At 34.9% G+C, this 19,319-nt stretch overlaps 1 long non-coding RNA gene across 1 annotated transcript; it reads left to right on the forward strand.

The window, feature by feature from the left end:
* Positions 1-14,636: 14,636 nt before the first annotated feature.
* On the forward strand, positions 14,637-16,005 carry LOC135847715 (uncharacterized). The gene is made up of 3 exons (XR_010559218.1): positions 14,637-14,704; positions 14,846-14,999; positions 15,073-16,005. It is a non-coding gene; the product is annotated as an uncharacterized LOC135847715 (long non-coding RNA).
* The last annotated feature ends 3,314 nt before the right edge of the window (positions 16,006-19,319 follow it).

Raw genomic sequence — 19,319 nt, forward strand, 5'->3', positions numbered from 1 at the left:
AAAGATCTTATTTTTTGTGATGTACCTGGTAGCTACCAGAAAACATCGTGTCTATTAGAAACGCCCACTTTACCACACTTCCAGTATAAGGGTTGTTCTTTTAGAAGAAGGAGAACAGATCGCACTTTCTCCTCTCAGGGATGATTATCATCATTTCCCCTACTGTGATAATTACAAGAATAACTGCTAGGCAGTTGGGCCATACTTGTACCTTACAAAATTTCATTTTTTTCCCATCTCCCTCCCTGAAAAATTTTATTTTTTCTCCATCTCACTCCCTGAAGATTGAGTCTTTAGTTTGGGATTAGTGTCGCTCATTTTGGCGTTTTTGCAATACCTGGTTACCCATATTTAATTTAAATAACTTTTAATTTTGAATAGGGAAATTGTTTCCCTTTTTTGGAATATTAAAACCTTTTATTCTTGGACACAATTTCAATACTCAGCACCCCAAAAGCAATCATTCACTTTATTCTTCAAAAATTATGAATTATTTCAATTTGGGCGAATTACAAAAAATCAAAAATAAGGAAAGCTCCTTTGTTTTTTAGGTATAGATGGTGCGATATCAATTAAAATTTCATCTAGAAGTAGGAACATACTAAAAACTTGATTATATATCTGTAGTTTATATTTTGTAAAATCATCATACTTGGAATTTTCCAAGTCCAGAGTGCTGAAAAGTGCTGAAAAGTGCATATAAATCCTTAAAACACCTAATGTTTCAACTTCCCCAGTAGCCTGGTAGGTTAGATAGGTGACTATAAAACGAGAAGTCCCAGGTTTGAACCCCACCCCAGGTGGAAATTTTTTTTGGTTTTCAAAATTTTTGGGGGTCGAATTCTTTGACCTAAAGGGTCTACTATAAGAAACAATGACTGTACTGCCGTAAAATATACACATGTTTTAATTGATTTTCAGTTCAAAATATGTACATCCTGCAGCAACTACAACTACAACTACCACTGGTTATTAGTGTAGTGGTAGTGGTAGGGTGTCGAAAATACCACTGGTAAAAAGTACCAGTGGTGATGACTGTTTTTTTTTTCATACGGGATGTGGCAAGTAGTAAATTCGAAGGTGTTCTGAATAGCTGTTCAAGTAACAAGTTGTTCTGAAGACTTGTTCAGTTGATTCGAAAAATGGATTTTAAAATATGAAAATAAATGTGAAATAATGTCTGAATCTATTCTTTTCCATTACAAAAAGTATGAAACTTGACAAACCTTGCCTAAGAAAATTTTTCCAGAGAAAAAAAGTTTTGCCCTGAGTGAGATTCGATCCCCTGTCTTCCTGTTCACTACCCTACTATTCCGATCTTCTTAGACCACTTAGCCACCACCCCTGTTCACAACTTAGGTACTTTAATGATGATACAAGTTGTTGTTACTCATGAAGACTTGTAAGTTTTTCTACATTATTTGCTCAATTCTGAATACATTTTTTGTGTTCATGTTAATTTTGATAGATTTTTAATGCTTTTTTCTTGTGTTTGCGCATTATTTTAACATGTTGTGAACACTTTTTCATAAAATTTTGCCTTGTTTTATTAAAATTTCATAAATTTTTTAAACAATATGTTTTACACTTAGTTTTACAGGTTTCATTTTGTGGAAAGTACTAAAATTTATCATCTTTTGGTAGTTTTCAGTAATTTTAATGCATTTGTTCCCGTTTTGAAGCAATTTTTGCAATGTTTTATGTATTTTTTTTTTTACATTTAGCTCAAAATTTTGATGAAATTATGTAACATTTATGACAATTTTATCGGTTTTGGTATTTTTTTCTTGCGTTTGTATACCTACTAACTACTTATCATTCTAACACACTTCCATGTACAATTTTTCTCAAATTTTATTAAAGTTTCACCAATTTTGATGCTTCAATAATGTTTTTCAGGTTTAAACAACATTTTATTTGATTCTGTTACTGAACTTTTTCTACATCATCACTCTTGTTTTTGATGATTTTTAGTGATTTTATATCAACTTTTGAGTGATTTTTCGTTGACATATCCTGATCCTTAATCTCATGCACTTTTGGAAAATTTCATTAAATTTTCATAATTATTTTGTTTTAAGTGAATGTTGATATGTTTTGTTTTATTGACATCAAATAAAATAATAATCAATTCACAACTTGTACCTACCTACCTACCTACCTACCTACTTACCTACACATCATCATTGAAGCTTATAGTCTTGGTCAAAAGTTTAGCTTACAAGACAATCCGTCAAGTTGTGTGAATAGTTGTTCTTTGCATTTGTTTAAAATTTTACTTGTTATTATGTCTTCAACAGAACTAACAAATGGTTGAATACTTGTTTTTCAAGTTGAAGAGTTCAAACAAGTAGTAAGCAGGTACATATTTCACATCCGTCAAAGTGTGACCGTGGACGATACGAAATAGGAAAATACCCAGCAAGAATCATCGATGAAATTGTTATTGAAAAGTCACTTTCGATTCGTGAAAAGAGGAAAAGCCACAAACATGAGATTTGACGCAGCATACACAACATTTAAAATCTTTACAAGAATCACAACGATAAACGTGAGTACATAAAAATGATATTTTCCTTAACCTAGAAACACGTACGAGTACTATTACAAATACATACTTGTGGGCAAATATGTACTAAACATTTACTCACCTCATCCACAATCATTTCAGTTCACTGTGATTCTCATTATAACAGCGCAATCACTATGCTTGGCGTTGGATCCTACCACATCTCAGATTGACCGTGGCATTGGCCACAATACATCTTTCGACTGTCATACCACAACATCGTTAATGAAAGATGAAATAAAATCGCATCTTTCAAAATTCCAGTCTGAAATTTCATCGATTTCATTGGACCTTTTATCACCTGATGTATTATCAGTTGATGATCCCTTACAGCATTGGATTCGTAAAACAAACAACCTATCTCCTCGAGATATTGCGAAGACAAACGCTGATGTGAAGCTTGTTATGAATTCGAATACATTTCCTGAGAGCTTCATCGCATACGTTGAAGTTCTGAAGTCGATTCTTCACTGCCAGATATCGCTTACTAATGTTAAAATTAGTGTCGGAAAAATTCAAGCTACACGTGCTTCAAAAACAGAGGAATATTTTTCTATACCATCTGATATATCATCGCCTCCTGAGCTGTCTGACACCTTGAAGACGCGTTTGAAGAATTTTGCAAACAAGGTGACAGAATCAAACAAGTATACTGGTCAAGTATGGTGGCCGTACATTTCGTACTGTTATGGCTTGAATACATTTTTCATAAACGATTTCGCTCTCGTGGGCCTGAAAAGTGATCTGGATAAACTGCAGCGGGTTAGTAGGCAATTCATTATTAAATACGTAAGAATAAACTGCGAGGCATGGTTTTTATGATGTTTATTCAAAGAAAAGGTGTAAGATAACTTGTCACATGGGTAAGTACCTATGTAGAATGTTTCAAGTCAAAATATCAAGAAATAGGTACTTATGCCTATCGTTTTTCAAAAGGATTTGTTAAGAGATTGAAAATAAGATGTGAAAAGGAAAATCCAAGCATCAGCTGGAAAAACGATAAAATTGATCAGAATTATTGGTAAACTTCCTCAAACTATTTCAGATTATGAAATCAAATTCACCGATGCAGTGTCTCCAATTGTTTGGACAATCGAGCGATGAAATTTACAAATCACAAGGTTCGCGTAAAACAGAACTCAACAACTCGAATCTGGGTCCTGCAATTGAAAACTCACCTAATGCTGTTCTTTCAAATGGTGATACCAGTATTGCATCTCCATGTGATCCCTTGCCGCAAATAGTAGACTTGAGGAAATTGTCAAATATTCTATCGTTTGATGTATTCTCCCAAGCATGTTTTCCATTATCTCGTCAATAAAATAACGAGAATAAGTTCATGGAGAAATCAAATTATACCCATCAAAAATGAAGCGGATGCAGCTTTGGAAGGAAAACAACTTTCTGCATGCTATTTCCCATATGCTACCTTACTGTCGTCGATTCTGAGATGCTTGATACATCTTTCGTACGGGTCAAAAGTTGATACATTCATAAGAGGAATCAAAATACGTCGTGCTGCGAATCTGCATGATTTTAATTCTTTACCGGGTGACATTTCTTCATCATCCGAGTTATCGGAAATATTTTCTGCCGATATTTTCTCCGACCCCGAACATCCGACGCTATTTCTTGACAAAATCTTGAAAATGCCGAGTGAAAAAATCATAAATTTGAAGATCCAGTTACAAAATTTTCTACAAAAGTGGAATGACATAGACGTGCAGAAGATTCCGTTCCCATTCTGGTACAACTGGTATGCTAAATCTGTGTATAAATTTTTAAACGATGAATCCGTATTGAATGATTTGAAAAAGAATATAGCTGTAGTTCAACGCAGATCGGTTTCTGGCGCTAGCACTACCATGCTTCCGGGAAGCGGAGGAGAGATAAAGTCAGATCAGACCAGAAAAGAAACTATCTAAGTAGATCTGATTATGTTTGATTACACCTGCACATTTCTGAACAGGTAAATTCATATCCACCCAAAAAATGTGCCTGCTCACTGCTCATTTCTGATTATGTGCAATGAAATAAATTACCATATTTTCAATTGAATCTATAATCATACCAGTTCAGGCATGATTTATTAGAAGTAGGTATGTTTATCCGAGTAAATAAAATCATACCTACCCGAACGAATGTGATCAGTCTTGATCAGATGTAATCAGAAATGCTACTTTACATGTGGATTAAATCTGATCAGATTAGATCAGGTCGGATCCGAACATTCTTTGGGTCCGATTTGTTCTGTGCAGGGCTAATCAGACAAAATCATTTTCTCCTCGATGTTCCAACCCATAGTTACATATAATGCTTTTATTCTTAAGTACCTATAACTTGAATTTAAGCAATTCGTATCAGGTATCAATTATTTTTAAATATACACCGGATTACTTGAACTAGAACTCGATTTTTTGCCATGCAAATTAATGTTTACCTACACCTTCTGGAGAAATCCGAAAATTCTGGACAGTTTGAAAATCACGCTGGAGGCTTCAGGAGGTTTGTAATGGTGAATCTGATCTCAGGACTAAATTTCCATTTGATAAATAATAAACGTTACTAAAAATGATCATATTTTCAATTTCCAAAAATTCATCAAAAAATTACTTTAGGTGGCTGGAATTTCGGTAATGGAGGTTTCAGATCATGTCCATTCCAAAAACCACGGTTCTGTTTTAAATTGAAGGCGAATATCTGAAGATGTTCTCAGTTCCCTTATCGCTTGTACATTTTCCCAAAAATTATTATCTTATTATAATTTTATAGAATACGAAAGAAAAGAGAATGAACAACCAGTTACTGCTATGCCCAATGCGAAGCGAGGGCGATTTTTTTTTGGGATCTTGGCGCTATGTAAACTAAATTAATTTTTTGGACAAACATTATTTTTTCTTCATCAAGAATCGACACCGTCTCGGCACACATCGGGAATTCGCCTAGTTTACCATAAATGGTCCATCCACCTCTGGATCAGGTTTGACCAGATCGAATCCAATCAAAACTTTGATCTGACTAAACATAATTAAGTACCTATATCCAGTCAGACGTAATCAGGTCAACTTGGGACTTTGAAATATCCGCATCCATTCAGATCTGATCAGATCCTATTTTCCACTCATCAACTGTTTTTAAAAAACAGTGTTCTTCTTCCATCACCAATTTCCAGGCATTAGGTACAAATCTGCTTGCATAGTATGTAATGCAACCAAGCAATTCTCTTGAAATTATTCAAGAATTTGCGCAGTAGAGTCCACAAGCCCATTGCGTCCTCATAGCCATGTTTTTGAAAATTCAAATTGAATTTTGTCTTCAACAACAAAGCTCGTTGTAATAGATGGCTACATAACTGAAAAACAACCTGCTCATAAATTTCGGCACGCTCTTTTGATTCAACCAATCTTCAAATTCTTTTTAAAAAATGTGCATGCAAACAGAACAAGATGGATGAAAAAAGCCATAATTTGAACACGTCAATAAGCACGTATTTCACATCTGTCAAAGTGTCACCGTGAACGATACAAAATAGCAAAATACGCAGCAAGAATCATCGATGAAATTGTTATTGAAAAGTCACTATCGCTTCGTGAGACAGGGAAAAGCCACAAACATGGTGCTTATTGACGCAGCATACACAACTTATCTCAATGAAAACGCCAGAAACCTGGTGATGTATAATTATTTATGTCGTAATTTTCGCATACGACAAGATGCTTTGAAATGCGAATATTGCGCAATAAAAAATGAACGTAGGCATTTTGTCAGTCGGTAACAAATAAAGTGTTTTCATTTCATTAGGAAAACAAACAGCAAATAGTACGATCATCATGGGATTCAGAGTGTCTCTTGGAGTTGCATTTTTTTTCACAGGAGTAAGTAATTTTCTTGTTCTGTTGATTTTTGTTTTGAAAATTTCCCCATTAAGGAAACAGATTACGTAGGTACCTAAGAAAAGATATAATCAAGTATTGGTTGAATGTTCGATAGAATGAAATTAAAAAATTATCAAAAAAACCAAAGTTGGATCGTGGATGGTAATTTTTTTTTTTGGACTATTTCAGATCGTTGTGGTACTTTTCACGAGATCTGAATCGAAGACATTGTCTTCATCGTTGAGTCAATCGAGTAATGTATTCCACACTAATGAAAATGAACGGATCAATCTCAAGCCGAACTACTGGCAACTTGATCTGACAGACGAAAATAACAAATCCCCAGGAAACCAACAAAAAGAAGTGAACTTGAATTGCGGTCCCTTGCCAAACAATTCCGATTTTCAAGAATTACCAGTTATCCTGTCACCTGATATATTCGCACAAACCGATCTCCTCGATTATATTATCGATAAGACAATTACAATATCTCCAAAGTCCTATCCCTATCTGCAATTCACAATTAGTGACGTTTTGAAAAATAACCTATTACCTTCGTGTTACATCCCATATGCTAAATTACTATCGTCGTTCCTGCGGTGTTGGATACATATCTACAATGCATACAGCTCAACACAAGGAGTTAGAAGAAAACATTTCATAAACGAGGACAGTTCTAATGCGTTACTACCACCGGAAATTTCCTGGTCACCCGCATTATCCAAGCTATTTTCCTCGGATATTTTTCACGATCCCAAACCTCCGAGGCTTCTTTTTCATAAATTTTTAAACATGACGAGCAGGGAAATTATGATTTTAAAAATTCAGTTGAAAAGTTTCATTCAAAAGTGGCGGGGGAAAAGTCAGAAAGATATTCCGTTTTCTGATTGTTATGTCTGGTTTCTTCACGCCATATTTAAACTTTTATTGGAAGAAAATGCGCTGGAGAATTTTAAACGTGATATGGTTGAAATTCAACGGATTATTTGACCGATTTAAACTGATTCTGAAATGTTGATATAGGTAAGTAAATAGGTATTGGATACCTACTCACGTGTACGCCTGAGTTATTTGTAGGCATGTTCATTATTTGTACAGATAGTTAGTTAGATACATTCAATGCACTAAATTATTTCGGAATAAACTTTTAAAAAGCAACGCCAACAGTTTATTAATCAACTATAGCAGTTCACTGGTCCTACAGACGAGAATAGGTGGTTTGGTAGATACATAGGTATCTGTGAATGGTACGTCTGCGTCTTGTGCATAAATCGACTACCTATTTCAAATTGTTATTTTGCTCTGTCATTTCATCAATGATTCATTATTCATTAGCGAACGATTTTCTCACCTCCGTGTAAACTGTTCACCAACAAATCATAAAAGTTGAATTTTGTCACAACCTAGTTCACTGGATTCGATTCAGTTGCGATTCAGTCGTTCTTAAAAGATTTGTTCATTTTGAAATATTCATTCGCGAACAAATCATTTGAAATTTTCATAAATGGATTGGAGAATATTTCGTTTTTTTTTTCTTGTCGTGGTATGAAGAAATATTTAGATTGAAAGGGGTGAGCGAGTTCTGCGCCAGGAGCAGAAACATGTTCGAAATAGCAATCAATTGTCACTGAACGGACGTTTGGTTCTGATGTGAGAGTTTCTGAACAGTTGTGATGAGAAAATGCTGGCTACAAAAGTAAGCGGGTTCTGCGCCAGGAGTAGAAAAATGTTTGAAATAGCAGTCTATTGTCACTGAATGGACGTTTGGTTTTAATGTGAGAGTTTCTGAAGAGTTGTGATGAGAAAATTCTGGCTACAAAAGTAAGCGGATTCTGCGCCAGGAATGTAAATTTGGGCTTCTGATGATTGCCTCACAAGAAAGGTTTATCTCGAATGGCACCGCAATTTTTGAACCAGACAAAGCTACATTCGAAGGAGCATGCAAAAATACATAATTATATCACTGATCGTTTACCAGGTTTTCAACACAGTTAGGTACTCATAAAATTTGAAATTTGTCTGCAACAGGCCCATTTCTCAATCAAAAACCCTACAAAAAGAAGTGCTTTTTTGCAACAGGCACAAAAGGTTTTGAACCGGGCACAGGATTACCGATAGAGGACCCCAAAATACATCACCAATCATAATTATTCAGGTGCTGAAATTATTTTTTTTGAATTTTGGCGAATTTTCATCTGAACATTCAAAATATGGCCCAAAAATGGGAAATACCAAAATTTCACCGAATTGGCCTTGAGAGCTGGAAATTTGTTTGAAGCCTATTTCCGACCTCTCGATTTGATTGGACATGCAGGGTTTCGGACCGGTCTGGGGCTTCCGAGAGGTATGTTTTAAGCCTGCATTTTTGTCTAAGAAATTGAAAAAAAAAAAAAAAATCAAAATGCGCTGGAGACCTCAGAGCAGTTTGACACCATCACCGATCAATTTGGGAGGACGGACGTAGAAAATAATTGTGCTAACGATAGGTAGTGGTTTCATTTTTTGCATGGATAATTTATGAAGAAATTTTTTTTGGATTCAAATTAGGACAAAATGATTCCGAAAGTATGTGTGTGAATCAATCGAATGGTCAAAAAGATATTACTTGTAATTTGAAAAATTGATAGTCATTCAATCAGTTTAGGGTGTTACCTAGTCCTTTTTTTTTTTTTTTTTTACAAATTTGGCTTTTAGGCATGTTATTATCAATTTGCTTACAAATTTTGAAGACTTCTTTAATGTAATCATCTAGGTATGTCTTCCCCCTCTTTAAATTTTCATGTTTTTAATTTATTTTTCAGGTCATCTTTTTCAAGTTTGGGTATATTTAGTTTCCAAAAGTATTTTCAAAGGAGCATAAGTTTTTATATCTTTAGTATAGTAGGTATTCAGATGATCAAAATATTCTAATGCTTCATCAATTTAATGAAATACTCTTCAAAATTATTTTTCAAAGTTAAAAGTAGCCAAAATTTAAAAAAAAAAAACCTATTGGAATAAGAAGAATGAAACAATGATTTTTTTTTAAAAACAAAAAAAAAATCATTGATAATGAACGAAAAATTGTAACTATTCATCTGTTAAAGAACTTTAAAAATTCCATTAAAAAACAAAGATGTGAAGGTAGGTAGGTAGGTACCTATTTTTCTGAAAAATGGCTGAAAGAGATTCACTGAAGTTTTTCTGTACTTGTATGAGTAGGCTGATGAAGGAAATGCCAGTGAAAAACATGTTTGCTGAAAAATGCGAGATACTTGCTCGCATTTTACTAGACAGAAAGCTAGCTGAAAAGTGTGGTCATTCAGCTAACATTTTTCTATTGTTAAATTGCAAAGTAAAAGCTAGATGAGAAATATTAGAGATCTGCTCACATTTTGCTAAGTGTAGAAAAGCGAGCAATTATACGTTGGTAAAACGCTATCGTTAAGCAAGCACAATTAGCATGATACAAAAGCTAGCAAAAAGATGCGAAAGAATTGCTAGAACATAATTTGCCAGGAAAAAAATATTAGAAGTTGCTAGCTTTTTGCGAAAGATTTAATGCTAGCAACAAAAAGCTAGTAAGATACTAGTAATTTCCCAAAACCCGAGTAAAATGCTAGCAATCCGCTAGCGTTTGGTCAATTGGGCGTTTGCGAATGATTCACTGAAAATTATTCAATTCGTTCGTGAATGATTTACAATAATTATTAAATTCACTCGTGAATGATTCACCAAAAATTAAGCAAAGTAAGTTTCAAAAGAAGTGATTCAATTTGCTCGTAAAAGATTTGTACCTATGGTTTTGAAGAAAAGCCGGTCAAATATATGACAAGTTTATCTTCGAAGATTTTTTTTGGAGATCCTACAAAATGTACTATTTAAATCTGTTTCAACTTTCAACATCTTCTGAAGTTTGGTGATATTTTTAAAGTTCATTCACCAAAAAACTGCTTTTTCTGGATATTTTTGAGAAAAAAGGCAAAATCCTCAGTAGGCGAGACATCCTTCACTTTGGATCCTGAAAATAATGGTGTTTTGAATTCAGCGGCGTGGCGTTGAATTATATGAACATGGCCCCAAAAAGGGACAGATGGTAAAGTTTTTAAAAATGGCGGTCTGGTGCTCCTTTGCCCTCCCTCACTGAACCCCTCCCATGGGGTTAAGAGAATGTCTCCGAGCTTGAAAATTTTGTTTTGGCGTCCTTCTATCATCAAAATGGAGTTGACTTGCTGCTTGCCATTGTACTATTTGTTTTTACATTATGTTTGAGGCTCAAAAATGAAAAATTGTCATTTTCATGTCTTTCTACGTACGTTGTCTGAAATTTCATGTTTTCCAAAAATTTTGATCTTGAAAGTCCAAACACGGCAAAAAAAAAGACAAAAAACCACTGTAAAAAGGGGATCTGTAATTATTCCATGAGGAAGTTATTATCAAAATAAATACCAAAGGGGGAGGATAGAAATATTCCCTAGAGAGTGAACATTTCCCTGTAGCTCAACTGAGCACATAAGATCACGAATCAACTTTTACATATCACATCAATAAGTGTCTGGTTATTAAATAAATAATACACAGATGAAAATTGTAAAAGATATTTGTATGAATGATTTATTAGCGCAAATATCCCTGCAACGAAAGCCAATCTTAGTAATTAATCGGTCATTGTACATCCCTAGTGACAAAATATGAGGGCGTTTTCGCTAGCAACTTTTTAGGACCACTTCACTATAGCGTTTTTGCTGGCGAATAGCGAATCCGCTCTACAAGGTATACTATTCACTGTAGGGGGTAATGTGTAGCTGGAACAAGTAACCAAACAAAAGAAAAAGATTCCTTTTGTGACAAAACTACAACCACAATTAACAGAAATATGAATGTGTAGGGTAGGCGCCTAGGTAGTATGTTGTAGTTGCACAGAAAAGTCATCATCTCCCCCTTACACTCCAACTGAAGAGTGAATGAGTGATGGAACTGGTTTTCTTCTCTACTTTCTCTGGGATGTTTAGTTTGGTTCTTGCTGATCTCCTCCTACCCCGCGTATCTGGTATTGATGTAAGGGATGTTTGTCAACTTCATTTACAGGAGTACACTACTGGTGCAGGTTTAGAAATTGGTATAAAATTAAGCATATGAAGAGTGATATTCCAAAACTCGCTTTGTCCATTTTCATCAAAGTTGGGTTTTCAGTGGTATCTGGTAGATGAAGTATCAACTCACATTCCTACATCATCAACCTACCAAAATGAGGTGTTAAACTCACCTAAACAGCCAATTCACTAAAAATTTTTAAAAAAATAATGTTCCAAAGCGCGCTTTGTCCATTTTTATTGAAATTTTTTTCAGCAGTATTTAGTGGATGAAATGTATACCTACACTCCTACATCATAAATCCACCCAAATAAAGTGCTAAACTCGCCTAAAAAGCCAATTTACCCGTTTAAAGGGAAACTGTTTTTCCTCTCTCCTGAAAAGTTGTGAAAATGGACAAAGCGAGTTTTGGAATATCACTCTTCATATATGTCAATCGATCCTCGTTCAGGGAGGTAATTTTTTTTTTATCAATTTCGAGAAATTTATCCACCCAAACATATGTATCTGTAGCCAATAATTTTTCAAATTTTTTGAAATGTGTTTGAACAGTATGTGATATGTTTATGACAGTGAAATATTTTTTTAAAAAAGAAATTGGTCATTTGTGAAACATTTCCAGCAAAAAGAAAAACATGCTGCTTTTCATGGGTTTCTGAAACTGAAAGTGCTTCACACTAAAAAAAAGATAATTATGTACTTAATTGCATACCCAAACACATATACTTATCCACACTCAGAGGAAAAGACAAGCGATTTGGGGTACATAGCAGTCAAATTTTCAGGGGTTTTTGAGTCAAAAACAATCTTCAAATTTTAGTCCCAAAAAAGTGTAATAAATGGGCAACAGTTTCACTTGCAAATTAAAGGCACACACAATCCTCACAAAAAAAAGGATAGAGCTTTGAAATTCGCATTATCAGTTAATTCCTTGGATTTTTTGAGTCAGAAAACTGTAATATTATTTTTATCCCAAACTAAATACTCAATCTTCAGGGATAGAGATGGCGAAAAAATAAAATTTTTCAGGGAGAGAGATGGGAAAAAAATGAAATTTTTCAACTTTGTTGAAGAAGCATCAAAATAAATGTTTATCAACCTTCTAACTTGAAATCCGTTTTAGAATTAATTATTTAATTCAAGTTCCTTTTCGCAAAAAATTCAACAGCAAAACGTTAAAAGATGTTTTCGTAGCTAAACTATTCCAAATGGTAACATGCATCACAAAAATGCCAGCGAAAAAGCGAAATGCTGAAGTAAATTAATACCTGAAATAGCGTTTTCGCTTTTCGCTCTCAAAAACGCCAGCGGTTTTGCTTTTCACCCACAAAAATGCTCTGTGATAAAAACTGTTGGTAGCGGTTTCGCTATCCGCTGTCATTTCCGCCATGTGAAAAGAACTCCAGATAGCGTTTTAATGGCGAAAAGCGAAAACGCTAGCGACTTTTTAGGACTTTCTAGCTATCCGCCAGCGTTTTTGCTAGCGGATCGCGTTTTTCATTGTCAATTGGGATGGTTTTTGGACCATGTCCATGTATCACCAGGTGATAGAGGAATTCGAGTTGAAGACGAGTCCTGATTACGCAATAAGCTGTTACACTTATCCTCCTTCATGAATTAATCAATAATATACTTATGGGGTATAATTGATGTTGAATTCATTCAGGAAGAGCAAAGGAGTTAGAAGTACCTCAGAACACTGTGCACTTTTCCCTACTCCTGCAGGCTCTCCTAATACTAAGGCCTAACTAGGGATCTTGTTTGTAATCCACATATTTAATTGGCAACACTTACCAATCTCTAGAGTCATGGTGAGTGAACCTTGGTACACCACGATCACAACGACATAATGGGATCGTGAGTTGATATAAAATTATGTAATCCATCTTTGAGGTAGTGGGCACAGATAAAAGAAATAGTGGCTCGCCGCAGCCATAAATGTAATACTCCGAGGACAGAGATGTAGAGAGCTAGAGATTCTACATCCAAGTGATTTTACCGCGAAGATGATCCATGGACGTTCCATCGATCGTCAGAAGTGACCACGTTTCCCCTCTTTAGAACTAGTTTTACCTTCCCCTCCGGTGAATGAGTACTGAGGGTTGCCTACATCACCTAAGGCGGTCAGGCCATAACTCCTCCTTACAGCACGTTTTTTTGCAAGATTTTTCGGGGGCAAGTTGCACTGATTTTTGAGCTCCACAAAAAATAATATATTTTATACCTTAGGATGTAACTAAATTTCAGAGAAAATTTCACAAAGTGTGCCTACCCCCTACCGTTTTTTCACAAATTTTGGAAATTTTCAAACGCTCCCCTCCCCCAAGGGCACATTTCTCCGGTTGTGGTGATGAGGGGGCCGAATGACAATTTTTATTTGGATGGTTTTACATCAAAGCTAACATTTTGGATGAGTTTCGTCAAAATTGGAGAAAGTGCCGATTTTACTATCTCATTCTGAAAGGCTCTTCGACACAAAAGAAAAACATTGAATGATTGAAATTCTGAAGAAAAAAAAATTATTTCAACATCTTTTTATGAATTTTTGGCTAATTCCTCCATATTTCATTAGTCATTACTTTCTGCAGATTTTCATGATTTTTGCGTTCCCTTAATGGAGGAATTGAGAAAACACCGTAACCTCCCCCACTTTTTTGTCATAACTGTAACTTTTAACCACGACTATAATAAATTTCTTTGCATGAACCGTTACCACCAAAAAATAACCGATATTTCTGAGTCCAGAACCCTAATCACCAAACCGTGACCCAACATCGCTCATGCAGACCAATACCCAGATGACGATGATGATGACGGTGACATATTATATCTTTCCCAACTTAACGACTATTACACAGTATTTTAAACGATAGTATGAGGCAAGTATTATTGTATGCTTTTGCCAACGCCGATGTACTTTGAAATTCACCATTAGGCCCACCACGCTTTAAAAAAAATGTGCAAATAGAGCTATAAAACATTATAAATTTTCAACTTGTCAGTATTATGGAACCGTAAAAGTGCCAACCGAATATTATTGATAGCATAATAGTACTTTCACATTGACATCAAATAAGTAGGTATAAAGTGCTTACTATTGACACATTTTTTTGTTCAGTAAAAAAGTGAAACAGCAACAACCATGAATTTCAACGCATTATTCCGGACACTCGCATTTTCCACTCGAGTAAGAACAACCATACTGAGCTTATAAAACTGCATTAGTGATTTTAAAAAGTCACTTTCGCCGTTCGTTGCCGAAGTGTTCACTAGCACAAAAGAAAACTCCGCGATCACTCTCAACTAAAAATGTGTACACCTATTTCAGGTCATCGTGATTTCTTCCGTGACAGTGGAATCAATATCTATGAATTTCGACCTAAGCGGGCCGAGTACGATTTTTGGTTCCTCAACAAGTACAGAAAATGTTGATCTTGCAACAAAATTCTCCCCCCTTAACGGCGACAATGACGATATTAGTGGTAACGATGCACCTGGCTCCGTTAATCATACCCAATGTCGAATTAAAAAATAATGCACAAAAAAATGTTTCAGCTTTGTCCATGAAACGAGAAATCGAATCATATCTTCTGTCAATACGATCTCGCATCTCTCCTGAAACATACGATTATTTATCAACAGATGTACTATCGGAAGTCGATCTCATTCGATATTCGATCCGTAAAACAAATAACTCATCTTTGACGTTTATCACGAAAATTATCTACGAAGTAAATCAGCTTTTGGATTCAAATACACTTCCTGAGAGATATATTCCTTATGTTCGAGCTCTGAGATCAATTCTTAAGATTCAGATTAAGCTTGCAAGCTGTACGGGAGACATTTCCGAAATTCAGAGGAAATGTCTGGCAAACCCAAAGCACAGTTCATCCATACCATCTGATATATCATCACCACCAGAACTATCTGGCACCGGATTATTTTCTTATGACATCTTCTCCGATCCCAATCCGCCTCTCCGTCTTCTCAATAAATTAGTCCGTATTCCAAAAAAAAGTATTCCAAATTTGAGAACTCGTTTGAAAAATTTCACACGTAGAGTAGAAAAGTCATACAAATACGCTCGCCAGGTATGGTGGCCATACACTTGGTATGGCTCTTCTTTAAGCGGACTTCTTGATGATGAATCCTTTTTCGACGGTTTAAAACGTGACTTGAACCATCTTCCACTTGTATCAATTGCAGCAATAGAATCAATCAACAATGAAATGATTGAAAATAAGGCAAATTGACCAGCTTTTTTATTTCCATCGTAGTTATCATCAGTCATCAGATGGTCGCTATACCTACCATTGATACTACAATAACTGAAAATTTTGAACTCGTATAAACATATTGGAAGCAAGGCAAACTCAAATTCAAATTCAATAAGTGACACTCACCGATACAATCAAAAACTCGCCCATATTACCAGTATTGTGGCCATTTATACACACATTTGTATGTAAATAAAATGTTATTACCAGATTTGGGTAATTATCTTTGCTGCAACTACTTACATAGGTACCTACCTAGAATTTGATATTATGCATTAACAAAAAAAAGAAAAAAGAAATGGTAAGTCGAATTATTACAGAAAATCACAGGTAAATAGGTAGAGGAGTAGGTACAATTATGGACCCAGGTACAAATATCGACCCCCCATGGTTTAGTGTACAACCACTAGCGCTACAGTCATGCTGGGTACTAAAAATTATACTAGTAGTGTAGTATCGATGATCCATGTACTTATTTCAGATCCATGCAAACTTGGGTGTCTCTCATCAGCAATTGTTTTGTTTTGCGCATTATTTTCTTCCCAATGGAAAATTTTACAAGTTTTTCATTCAGTAATTCATCAACTTCAAATAAAGTTTGGAAAAAAAATTATTAGCGAAGTAAGTAGCTTACAATGTGTACTTTCAAAATATACTTTCATATTTGTCTGTACTTCAACTGATTTTCATAATTTTTTTCATTTTTCATAAACTGCGCCGATTTTTTTCATGGGTATAAAAATATGGACCCCTATTTTTTTTTACCTAATTTTGATTCAATATTTTTTAGAATGTCGAGAAAAGTGTTATTAACAAAGAAGACAAGTCCAAAGTGTCGAAAATGGAACCATGATTTTTTCATTTTTCATAAACTTAGCCAATTTTTTGCATGGGTATAAATATGGACCCCTAAATTTTTTTCATCTAATTTTGATTCAATGGTTTTTAGAATACCGAGAAAAGTTTTATCAATAAAGAAGACAAGTCCAAAGCATCAAAAAACATCTTTAAATAATTAATTTTTGTTCAATTTTCTGAAATTTTTATTCATTTTTTGAGGGGGTCCATATTTGTACCATTTTATGTCACTTTTCTAAATTTCAAATTTCTCCGTGAGTTTTCAACAAACAGAAAATTTTTTTTTACACAATATACTAGAGTCTTTGGCCTTTTGAATGGTATATTCGAAAAAAAAATTTGATAATTTTTTCTACCCTTTAAAGCCAAAAAGCTAGAGGGGGTCCATACTTGTACCTTCTCCTCTATGAAAAAAACATCACTTTTGAGAAAAGGTTCGTTAAAATCTCATGAAACAAGTCCAAAAAATGCATTTTTTTGGTATTTTTGAGAAAAAAGGCAAAACTCTCAGTTGGAAAATGTCAAATTCAAGACACAGCTCACCTCGGATCCTGAAGGGGTCATGTTCATGCAATTCAATCCCGCTGCATGAACTAATAATCTCATTACTTTCAGGATCCGAGGTGAGCTGTGTGTTGAATTTAACATTTTCCAACTGAGCATCTCTCAAAAATACCCAAAAATTTCATTTTTTGGACTTGTTTTATGAGATTTTAACAAACCTTCTCTCAAAAGTGATGTTTTTTAATACCTATATTACATGAACATTAGGGTGCGCCATGTTACATTTTTTTTGAAATTTTAAGGTCTTACCCGCTAATGTTGTTCCTTTAGACAAAAAAATGACACCATAAAATTTTTGTTGAAAAATATTAATATTTAGAGGTCGCGCACAAGTGTTGCAACGTAACGTACCGGGGTTGATTTTGCGCAACTATAACGAGAGCGGCATCCCCACCACAACTTATCAAGTGATACTATCTTTCTTGGATTTTTAAAACAACTATAAAAAAATATTGATCATGATTTTTTGGCTCTAGAATTCATTTCAACCAAAATTATGGAATTCAGAAACTGTAACATTCCATTTTTACTAAGTAACGGCCTGAAAATGTATATTAGTCGATAAAACATCAACTTGAATTGCTAAATCGTATCAAATATTCACATTTCAACGTAAATTTATCCCATAAATTTTTTTCCTACAATTGCTGATCAGAATAATACATAAAACCTTAAATTCATACTTTTTTCTTTATTTTTCAAAACTTTCATATTTCCACCTACAATGAGCTTCGGAATTGAAAAATTGTTATTGAATCCACATAAATAACATCTTAGAAATCCTACCAGGGACTAGACTTACTTAACATGCATTGTAGAGGGGGTAACGTTTTGTAAAACTGCTCCAATCTTGCTAGGGAACGCAACGCTGTAATCCCCGCCGCGCAACCGTGGGAAGTTTTCGCTTGACGCGCTCATACATTCTCAACATTCAACTCTTGTGCGCGACCTCTAAATATAATTTTTTTTATCTGAAATTTTGTACGTAGTATTTTTTGACCAAATGGAACACTTTTAGGGGGTAAGCTACCCCAATTTAAAAAAAAAGTGTTTTCTATTGTTCTTTTGACGCACCCTAATGAACATGACCATAGGTAGAGGATGAACGAACCAAAACTAAGGAGTCCAATAATTGGAAAAGAAAAACTCTCTCCTTATTTTTAAGCTTTATATTGCAAAGATCTTTTCAAAAAGTACAACTTTTTGTCATCAGGCCAGAGCACTTAATGAACTAATACAAAGTGTACATCTTAAAGTAAAGGTTGGGTGTGGTCATTCCTTTGGGTGTGTCAGTTTCTCTGTGTTGTGATTGGTCCTAAAACTTGGGTGTGATCACTACCAGGATGGGTGTGTCTGTTTTTTGGAGTGTGTATGTGACTGGTTCCACATAGGCATTTGAGCAGGTCAATGTCCAAAGGTCCCAAGTCATCATTGAGGAGTTTTTCTCTATTGTTTTTGTGCATGGCTATTGCCTCCCTAATTGGTAGTTCTGATATTCTAGCAAATGGTTTCTCTAGGGTCAAGTTGAGTTCAGTTATTGTGTGTCCAGTTGCTATAATGTGGTCTCCTATTGCTGATTTTCCTTCAATATTGTATCTAGCTTTGTACATTATGTTCCTTGTATCTGGTTATGATGTTTCTCTTAGTTTGTCCTATGTAAAGTTCATCACAGCCAGAGCATGTGATCTTATAAATTCCTGATTAGTCAGTTTTTGGGTCCTTGTCTTTGAGGCTTCCCAGTAGGGTTTTCAGTTTATGTTGATTAGTTGTGACAGGTTCTAAATTGTTTTTTCCTGAAGATCTGACAAAGTTTGTTGGTTATGACTGGGTAGTGGGTCAACTTGATTCTTCTATTGTCTGGTTTATCTCTTTGGAATGTGGTGATCTCTTTCAATCTTTGTTTGCTTATATGGTTTTTGATGAGAGTGTCTATAGTTCTAGTCCTGTAACCCAGATTGTTGGCTACTCTTTTAATCTGGTCAAATTCTTTCTACCTATTTCTTGGGCTCAAGGGTACTGCACAACATCCATGGACCATGCTGTTGAAAGCAGCCAGTTTTTGGCTTCAGGGCTGGTAAGAGTCAGCAGGAATGTAATTGTTGG

The sequence above is a fragment of the Planococcus citri genome, chromosome 5, assembly GCF_950023065.1.
Source record: "Planococcus citri chromosome 5, ihPlaCitr1.1, whole genome shotgun sequence".
Classification (NCBI taxonomy): Eukaryota; Metazoa; Arthropoda; class Insecta; order Hemiptera; family Pseudococcidae; genus Planococcus; species Planococcus citri.